We start from the raw sequence: 11,271 nt of genomic DNA on the forward strand, positions 1-11,271 counted from the left end.
GCCTCCATCTTAATGCCACAAACCCTCTTCCTGCACAGCCAGCTTGACTGAACTTTCGCAGTGGAGCTCCCATGAGCCACACTGACCTTGAAACTGTCAAAGGCACCTGCTCTCTCAGGTGAACTCTTTCTTACCACCCTCATTACATTTTATTATTTATTGAAGGTAATTATAGCCTTATATCACCAACTGGCAAGCAAACATTTGTTTGTTTGCCCAAAGCCTTGTAACAGTTGATTGTACATGTTACACAGTATTTAAAAAGGAGAAAAATAAATTACATGAAATAAATTAGTATAAAGTGAAATAATAAATACATCAGGGGCTAATGAATGCATGTTAATTTATACATTCTCTAAGAGAAAATTTACTGGTCTGGAGAGATGGCTCAGGGTCAGGAACGCTTGCTGCTCCTTCAGGGAATCTAAATTCAGTTTTCAGCAACTGTGCTGAAAATGCCTGGGATGCTAGCTGCATGGACTATGATGCTCTTCCCTAGCTTTTCCTGTGTACTTGAATACCTGTAGGTGTACAGGCTTCTGCACACACACACACACACACACACACACACACACACACACACAAAATAAAAATATTAAAAAGAAAGAGATCTATTTGAAAACAGGACTAGGATTTACAGCATAGTGGTAGAGAACTTGCCTAGCATGTATAAGGCCCTGGATTCAGTTTCAAGTAGCATATGACACATACAGACACACATACTCTCTGTCACACACACATGCACAAGTTTATTAAAAATTATCTTTTAGTGAGGGTGCTGGTCCAGGATATGTAAAAAGCATCTGAATCAGTAAGCATAAAAAGAAAAAAATAACCAAGGAGAGAAACACTCACCTGCCGTTCACTGGAATACAGGTGATAGCTTCATGTGGAAGCTGCCTTGTTATTTTTCTAAAGAGCCATTGAGATCACGTTATGATTTCCATTTTTTAGACAAGGAGGTTGAGGCCCAAAGCTGCTGTGTCACGTGCCCAAGGCCGTATAACCTGAATAGCCAGGAATTACAGCCAAGTCTACTTCTAATTGCTATTGCCTCTTTGCTGATGCCCCAACTTGATAGGTCTTTCTCTACTGAAGAAAACAATCATCTCTCTTTGCAGGAGAAGGCCCACGGTTGTGTTACACCTGTGTTTTGGGGTTAGCACCGCACAGGTTCCTATGGTACCCCACCGCTAAAACAATAGACTCTACTAAAACAGAACAAAACAACAACAACAACAACAAAACACTCTTTGACTACTTTAAAGAACCTTTGCAAGTAGAGCCGCCAATACACCCTTGTTCATAGTCAGAGCTCAGCGACACTCCTGGTGAATATTTTTTTATTGAGGAGCCTGCAGGAAACACTATATTGAAATAAGTACAAGTTTGTGTTCTCAAAGTATGTGGCTATTTGCAATGGGTTCACAGAAATCTCAACTAGAATTTTTCTTTTGAGCAAGGTGTGGTGGCGCAGGCGTGTAATCTCAGGATTCAGAAGGTTGAGACGGAAAGATCACAAGTTCCAGGCCAACCTGGGCTACACGGTAAGCCTCTATTTTCCCCTTTTCATGTTTCTACGATTTTTCTTTGATGCCTGCTAAGTGTATGTGTTTAAATTGCCTAGAGGTCAGCTTTTGGGGCTACTGGCAGAATGCTTCAGAAGTGAGGTCCAGCTGGAGGGAATTATGAGACCCAGGCTGTTTCCTCCTATCCTGAAATGACCAAGCTTTCTCTAGGACTTATTCCTTTCACAAAGAATGGTTGTTGGAACAGAACCAAGAAAACGAAAGCTATAGACTGACTATGGACTGACACTTTTGCATCTGAAAGCCAAGATGACCCTTTGCTCTACATGCTGTTTATAGTAGGGTTTTGTCTCAGTGAACAGAACACTGACTAGTTTCACCCTTTACCTATAGCTCAGAATGCAGAGAGATTCTAACCCTCAATACTGGAGGCTCTGCTGTGCTGCCACACCGATTGTCTCTTTATGTACAAGGGTCCGGCTGTGTCCACAGGATGCAGGTTGAGAGACTAAACAGAAGTGTTTCTTACCTGGTCTTATGTTGTTTGGGATGTCAAGACTGGATGGGAAAGCCTGAGTAGAAAGGTAGGCACGCCAAGGATAAAAATGACATATGTAACTAGTCACAGATATGGTACACTAAAAGGTGATCGTTTGGGGCACTGCTTGTGAAGCCTTCACTGGCTTTGTTTATCTTCCTCTATCGTGGAAAGTTTCTGCCTCTCAGAAACAGACAAGACTGAAAGACTAAAGCCATCTCGCCGAATGGCACTCTGCATCTCCACCCATCTCAGTATCCTCCCCCACAGATCTGTTGCCTTGAATTGCCTTTTGTGCTGTAAAAGCCAAATGAGAGGCTTTTAAATGATTTCCGTTGCCTAGGAGAGAGAAACAGTATCCAGAGCAACACAATCATCAAATTTTATTATGTGTTAGCTAGTGCTATATATTTCAAAGTTTTGCTTTAAAGGGTATCATTTAGAAAAATGGGACTGCTTCTGATTGGCTTGGAAGTTTCTATTGTCAAAACGTATTACCAGGAAAGTACAATATGTTGGAAAATTACAAGGAACAGCACTTCAGTCCTATTTGGACTTTATTTATAAAAACACAAATTAATAGCAAATGAATAAAACTTTTAAACCATTAGCCGAGTAATAATACTAAACAAAATAACTAATAAAACAGCCGCATCCAAACAGCTGTTTAAGAAAAGCCAATGATATTTCATCCATTGTCAAACTTGGCACTTGAGCAAAATAAGGACCAAAGTAAATATTTATTGAATCATGTGCGATTACTCAGAATTCCTCTCTTATAAATAGAATAAGCAAATAAACCCTGATTTATAAAAACCCTGGCTAACTAAATCAGTTAATGGCTCTATTCAAAAAATTCTTATCATGTAAACTGTGAATTCACAATTATAATTGAAAATTACTCGTTTCTCTATGAATTTAATATACATATAGTTAACCACCTGCTTGACTGTTACATAGAGTCATTTAAATGTGCAAATGGATGTTCAAATGTTTGAAGGCTTTTGAACCAAAGGCATTAATTGCCAGTCTGTGTTAATGGAAACACACAGAATGGATGCTTGATTTTCTCTGTAATAACTATAAAAATTCCCTGGGCTTCTAACTCTCTGCTAAGCACACACAGAGGCTTTTATAGGACGTGCTCACTGGAGAGATCGAGCCCCTCAACCTGACCAAATAGGTGAAGAGAAGGTAGGAAAACACTTACGGGGAGGTTAAGGACTTAGGAGGCTGAGGCAGGAGGATGATAGAGGTCAAGCGCTGAAGGCCTGTCTAGGCAATAAAGTGAGTTCTTGTCTCAAAGAAAATCAAAATTAGGGGTTGGAGAGATGGATCAGTGGGAAGAGTGCTTGCTACAAGCACAAGGACCTGAGTTCAGTTCCCTAGCATCCAACAAGGCAGCTCGGCATGGCTTGATGCATTTGCAATCCCAGTGACGGCTGGAGGGTGACAGTAGGACCCTTGGAGCACACTGGCCCAGCAGTGTGGCCAATCATGAACTTCAGATTCAGTGATAAACACCATCACAACAAAATAAGGTGACGAGCCAGAGAAGACACATAACATCAACTGTTGGCCTTCACATGCGTGCCTACCCGCACACACAATCACTTACACAGCAAGTACACACACAAACAATCGTGACAGCAAAAATGACAAATGGTCCATTTCTTCTATCATGGCTATGCTTAAACAAAGGTCTTAATGCTTTCCAACAAGAAGGCGTAGCTCTGAGACAGACATTGAGAAGAGGCCAAGTTCAAAGTAAGCCTTGGGGGAATATCAGTGCTCACTTGGTTCCTTCCTGTTGACCCCTGGGCAAGTGACCTTGTGCTTTCCTTTAGTGGCCTCCAGACCTGGAAATTACTTAGGACTGAAGGCTATGGCCCATATCTGTGATGCTTTTCCTCTTCAACACAGTGTGTCAGCTCCTGGTCCTCTGCCCCAGGTTTGGTGATGTACATAGAAAAATGATGGTGGCTTGGGTACGTTCTTCCATTCCACCTCCTAGTGAGCTCTCTAGGGCAGGAAGCTTCTCCAAGGCTATAATGCACAGTGGACACCAAAACTGACAACCTTAGTGACCAACCTAGTGATTACTACAACTTATAATACTGGCTACCACAGTGACCACTATGGTTGACCACTATGGTTGAACACCATGACTGATTGACCATTACAGTGACTACTAAAGCTGATCACCACAGTGACAACCATAGTGACCACTATGGATGACCATCACAAAAAATTTACCGCTTCTATAACCGCTATGACTTACCATCACGATGGGCATTACAGATGACCACCAGAGTGACTGCTCTGGATAATCATCTCAGTAAAACTAAAATTGAACACAACAGCGACCAACACAGAGACCGCTCTAGCTGACCATCACAGTGGACAGGACAATGCAACGTCTTAGTAACCGTGGTGGCTGACCGCCACAATGGAAACTACAACTGATCACCACGTGAACACTCTGACTGACAACTGCAGTGTTACTCTGTGTTTTTGTGGTGCTTTCTGGCAACAGGATGAAGAATAATCAATGTCAATGTCTAGAAAACACTTGGGGACCTAAGTGAAGACAAGCTCAGCCTAATGCCTAAGCTTTTGTCTTCAGTGGGGAGTCAGAATTCGGAGGAATGTGGGTTCCTTAATTTTCTCCAGCAGCCCAGATTGCAAAGCCAAGTTGTTGTTGTTGTTTCTCTCCAGACTTTATTATTGTTACATTATATGAGCAAAAACGATGTTTCAGGCTTGACTATTTCCCATATAGCACACTAAACAGCTTCTCATCTCTCATCCGATGGGAAATAAAAGAAACTCAAATGGAGCAACGCACTAAGAAGAGTTAAAAATGGATAGCTACTGGCAAAATAATGAATCTTATTGAGAAGGAAATTTACAAATAAAAAGGTGAACAGAACAGATATTTTAAAATGAGGCAATGAGGAGATATTTTCTGGGTAAATGCACGTGTCATCAAGACTGAAGACCTGAATAGAAGGCGATAACAGACTCTTAAAAGTTATTGCTGATCTTCATGTGCATGCAAACGCACATGCACACACACACAAATAAATAAAAAATAACTTTTCAGACTGTTTTTTTTAGTTATTTACTGGAAAAGCGTGCTGCTTAATACCAAGCATGACCTAGTATGGTTAGTTTGAAAAGCCCAGATCTCCCACAAGCCAAGGTCATTCAGGAAAGAGCTGCAAGTAGAAAAGTGGACCAGCACTCAGAAAATCAGGTGTTCATTTCTTTATGGGAGAGAAGAAGGAAGGAGGGAGGAAAAAAAGAGAAGAAAAGTGGACGATAAAAAAGAAAATCTGTGCTCTTGTCCTGCATGTATGAGCAGAGAGCTGAAGTCACACAAGAAGTGTATACCCTTGGAGACAGAGCTGGACCTTGGTCCTTGGGAGCCCTTACAGGCTGACTCTAGGCAAGCTCCAGCCTCCAGGACTTTATGGAGCAATGGAGGCACATGGCAGTGTGTGTGTGTGTGTGTGGGGGGGAGATGAACCAAGTATATGTCTAGTTTCTACAGAGGTCATGATTTAACCAATGGCCCAAAGGGTCTGAACATTCCAGTTCCACCCCCATATACATCCATACTTACTTTTCTAACAGCACTACCTTTAGGGACTGTTGGATGTAGGGAGTAATTTGATGCAGCAGGCTTAAAGGCGACATAAGTTCATTATGTGAAGCTCTGTAGCTGGTCTCTAAGAATTTGTGGAGCATGGTCCTTTCTAATGATCCAGGACATGGCCCTTTCAGTGTGGGATAGAAGTGCTGGGCAAACCAGGATAAGCCGGTTCCCTTGGGTAAGAGGAGTGCAGGGCATTGGGATTCTGTCCGGATGAGAAGAGATGACCCAGCTTTGTAACTATGTAGTTCTTTTTTTAATTTTAATTTTTATATTAATTACAGTTATTCACTTTGTATCCCAGATGTAGCCCCCTCCCTTATTTCCTCATGATCGCACCCTCCCTTCCTCATCTCCTCCTATTCCCCTCTCCAAGTCCACAGATAGGGGAGGTCCTCCGCCCCTTCCATCTGACCCTAGCCTATCAGGTCTCATCAGGACTGGCTCCATTGTCTTCCTCTGTGGCCTGGTAAGACTGCGCCCCCATCAGGGGGAGGTGATCAAAGAGCCAGCCACTGAGTTCATGTCAGAGACAGTCCTGTTCCCTTACTAGGGAACCCACTTGGACACTGAGGGGCCTTGGGCTACTTATGTGCAGGGGTTCTAGGTTATCTCCATGCATGGTCCTTGGTTGGAGTATCAGTCTCAGAAAAGGCTGCTGTGCTCAGATTTCTTGGTTCTGTTGGTCTCCTTGTGAAGCTCCTGTCCCCTCCAGGTCTTTCTATTTTCCCTTTCTTTCATAAGATCCCCTGCACTCTGCCCAAAGTTTGGTTATGAGCCTCAGCATCTGCTTTGATACACTGCTGGTTAAAGTCTATCAGAGGCCCTCTGTGGTAGGCTCCTGTCCTTTTTCTTGTTTTCTTCCTCTTCTGATGTCTATCCCATTTGCCTTTCTGAATGAGGATTGATCATCTTACCCAGGGTCCTCCTTGTTGATTAGTTTCCTTAGGTGTACAGATTTTAGTATGATTATCCTATATTATATGTCTAATATCCACTTATAAGTGAGTATATACCATGTGTGTCTTTCTGCTTCTGCAATACCTTACTCAGGATGATCTTTTCTAGTTCCCATCATTTGCCTGCAAATTTCATGATTTCCTTGTTTTTAATTGGTGAGTAGTATTCTATTGTGTAAATGTACCACAATTTCTGTGTCCATTCCTCAGTTGAGGGGCATCTGGGTTGTTTCCAGGTTCTGGCTAATATGAATAAAGCTGCTACAAACATGGTTGAGCAAATGTCCTTGTTGTGTACTTGAGCATATTTTGCTATATGCCTAGGAGTGGTATAGCTGGATCTTGAGGAAATCCTATTCCTAACTATCTATTGCTTGAGGTATAAACTTTCTGTGCAAAAGTAGGGAGCAAATTAAAAGCAAACATCAATAAACAGCATGCATACACACAACCCGAAGACCATGTCTTCCTAGCACACTTCATCTACAGAACCCTGGGCACAGACAGATGTAGGCTGTTTCTGATTCATGTGCCTTCTTTTCTCCAGAGTTCCTTGTGTTGGGATTGAGGTATGGGTCTCAGTTATACATCATGGGGAAGGGCTTCATTGAGGATAAGCTCAGTGTACATGTATGTCACAGTTCCAGGGAGGCCATGGCCAAGAACAGTCTGTGGTCAGTTGCATACTTGGGGAAACTAGATGTGTACTACCTGTCCTGGAGGCTGTTTTGGTATAATCAAAAGCTCAAAGTTTACAGATATAATGTCACTTGCTGGCTAAGGTTCATTGGTCCCACATCACTGGATGTCCGAGGCTGCCAAGAGCTTAATAAGTAGGTTTTTTGTCTTCCCTCAACATTTCTCACTTTGTGACTTATGTGGTCACAAAGTGACCAACAGAGAGAGCAAGTCTGAGGTCATCAGAATTCCCCCTTTTGTATACAGACATTGTTTAAACTATTCCTATCAGAAGAATACCAGCAGAGGCAATAATTTTTGTTTTGTTTCAGGACTGACATTTTATGAGCTGGTTGTTTTAAAATAAGGCTTCAGGTTCAGTGAGATCAGTTCTCTGGAAAGCATGGTATGTATCTGATGTAACTTGCAACTGTTAGGGGAACAGCTTCGGGTGTTTACATCAGTTTACAGTGGAGATAAGTTATCTTGTGACATCAGGACCAAGGTGTTTTGTTATATCAGATAAGATGAAGGTAAGTATTTGCTGCTGAGGTTTCCTTGGTGCCCAGCATTCTGGTCTTATGTAAGAAGGTAAAAGAGTTACCAGAATTTTTTGCCTTTATCCTTCCCGAAGGAAGATTTAAAAAAAAAAGATTTTAGCTTAAATCACATACTTCTTATATGTATACACACACACACACACACACACACACACACACACACACACACACTTTGTCGACTTGGTTTGGTTCAGATAAAATAAAAAAATAGAATAAATTTTAACTTCCTTATGGGTTTTTCTGTAACTGTGGTCTCCTTGGAACTTTCAAGGATTTTAACAAAATTTTCCCTGTTTTCTTTTTGTTTGTTTGTTTCTTCCTTCTTTCCTTCCTTCCTCCCTCCCTTCCTTCCTTCCTTCTTTCTTTTGATCTTTCTGTCTGCCTGCCTGTCTTTGCTTTTAAAGATTATTTTAACTTACATGTATCTGCATGAGTTTGTGTATTATGTGTGTGTAGGTGTCTGATGAGGTCAGAGGGGGCATCTTGGAACTCATTACAAGCAGTTGTGAGCTGCCTGATGTGGGTGCTGGGGACTGGATTCAGGTATTCTGCAAGGGCAGTAAGCTCTTAACCATGGGATCATCTCTTCAGCCCCACATGGAAGTCTTATATGTAGTGGTATCGGTCCCTAAACCCATCTCAGTGATGTGCTAGACTTTCAGGAGTCAACATTACTGTTTTGTATTTCAGTTCCTGTACTAAAGTAGTATACTGAGGTGTGATGGAACTGTGAAAATTGCTTTATAGAACAAGTTTTTGTCCCTTATCTGTTTATTGTGCAATGTACATCAGATACTGAAAATCAAGCTTGTGCTTCATGTCCTTCTAGCCATGGGAATAATATTAATAGTATATAGTCTCTGTAGTCCCTGGCCTGTTAACAGTGCCATTGCTGATGGCTTTTCTCATCCTTGGGTAAGGGTGAAAGCTCTATCCAACAAGCAGTATCTCTGTGCATGTGTGTGTGTACATGCAGAACTTGTGTATGCAGGCATGTGCCTTTGTATGCTGCTTTGAAGCTTGTTATCCAGAGATGATAAACCTGTGTATATCATTTACCCAAATCGTTAAACTATTTGAGGCAAATCCGGGTATTTATAGCGATAGCTAGAACACATAGTGCTCATGTATTGATCAGTTAGCATATGAACAAAGAGATGGATTGTGACACCTGGAGAGGAAAAACAAAATACGAAACGAAATCTTATTATGCAGCAGGAATCTTAATCTTTGAAGAACAAATGTGGCATATGAGTTATAATTGTCATTGTTTTGATATGGAACATTTTGTATCTTTTATTCACTAAATAAGTGTATGATTCAGGGAAGTGTAGAGACATGATTATTATATCATGTGGTAAATTCGTACAAAGAAAAAGACAAACTTTTGACATATGCTCCTTTCAGTTCACTTATTCAATAATTCCTCAATACCTCTGAAAAATACCTAGACAGAATTAGGAAAAGGTTGGTGGGAAATGGCTTCCCTTCCAAGAAATTCTTGTGGTAGCATTTCTTCCTCTTGAAACCAAGCTTATAATCATACCTGAAACAGAGGCAGGCCTGGAGGCAATGCGTACAGATGAAAGAACCAGCAAAAACGGTGTCTGCGTGCGTTGGTGTGTATTGATCTATGTACACATGCATTACCAGATGTCTGTGTGTACATGCGTTTGTATGCACCTATATCAATGGCTAAAGCCATTCCAAGCACAAGAGAGTCACCAGTATTTTGCCTATTTTCAGTAGCAGATGGTGCCTGCAGCAGCAGGCACTTACGCATTTTACTCTTTTCATAACTGAAAGACTAATTCCAATTTTAAGGGCCAACTCTTTGGGTGAGCATAAATGGCTAAAAGTTCTCCTGGACAGAAAAACTTAACTCTTAACAAGTAATCTCTTGCTTTACATTAGGAAAAATGCATATTTGTAGTTAAAAATTGTTATATGCGCTCTTTCATTAGATACTAAGAAGTGGGACAGACAGAAAGAAAATCCACAGAGTTTAATACGCAAACACACAAGGCAAAGGTGGCCTCTAAGTACAACCTTAGGTTGAAATTTATCAGATTTGGGGCTTGATTTAAGAAAGAAAAGCTCAGTGTGGTTTCTCCTGGTCTTCAATCACTGACATATCTCTGAGATAGTACATATTCATCTATAGTACCGCAGCTCGTATAGGTAAAGTTCTTGAAGCAATTTGAGAAGCTGAAGATGTACACGTAAAAGTCTGTGCAAATCTGAATTGTACTTTCTACCAGATAAAAAATAGTTCTCAAGCCCTGAACTATGCATGACAGTATCATGTGTATAAAATTTGTGTACGAAATTGCTACACATTTTATTTGCAATTTACAAAGTGTTAAGTAGTCGTTAATCTCTGCTTGTAAATATCTCAGCTCAAATATGAAGGTACAATCTGTTATTGCAGGCAGCAAAGTGTGTGCCTCTCAAGTAGCTACGTGGAATGAAAAACAAAATCTCAGGAAGGTATGGACTGAATGAACTTTTATATCTAGCATTCTAAAAATGGCAAAACACGAGATAGTGAACAGAGCAGTGGGGGTGGGGCTAGAGGAAAAAAAGGGAGGTGTGATTGGAGTCAGCCCCGAGGAGTTTCTTCATGATGATGGAGCAGTTTTCAATCTCGATTGTGGCAGTGATTACAGGAACCTACACATGTGGTAACATGTCATAGAGCTGTACACAAAAGTGTAAGCTGAAAAAATGAGTGTATGCAAAAGCCTTCTGTTCTGTGTCAGTGTTGTGGCTTGGCTACTGTCCTTGTTGTGTAAGATGGCAGCACTGGGGGAGGCTGGGTGATGGGCTTAGAGGACTTTGGTCTACTGCTTTTGCAATGAGGCTATAATTATTTCGAAATGCGGAGGCTTTAGATCTTGTATTGAATAAGGAATCCCAACTTCTAATTAAACATACTTAGGAAGCGATTTAGGCAGATTGCGGTCCTTTCTGGAGGCGGGCCTTTTGCATATAAACACCAAAGACTTGATTTACCACAAGCCTAGCATCCAGGTCTATAACCCCCAAGCTGTGCAAATGGAGCAATGGCTGTTTTCTTTGCTTCCTTAAAAGTGTAGACTCAGGAGATTTCGGAGCAAGTAGAGATCTCCTGGAGAATGTGGGCCAAGCTCTAGCGTTCCCCCTTCTGGTTTTGGTGAACTCATTGGTAACTGGAGAGCTGTGTCCCAATTTCTCAGCAGTGTCTGGTCTTGTTGGAAACTTTACAAGCCACTGTTTTCCAGTACAAACTACAGAAACCTTAGTGGTAATCTTGTAAAGTTATCCACGTTATATATGATAAGACAAGTATTTCAATTGTTTTGTGCAT

This window comes from Psammomys obesus, unplaced genomic scaffold (genome assembly GCF_907164565.1).
Source record: "Psammomys obesus unplaced genomic scaffold, mPsaObe1.curated_primary_1811, whole genome shotgun sequence".
Taxonomy (NCBI): Eukaryota; Metazoa; Chordata; class Mammalia; order Rodentia; family Muridae; genus Psammomys; species Psammomys obesus.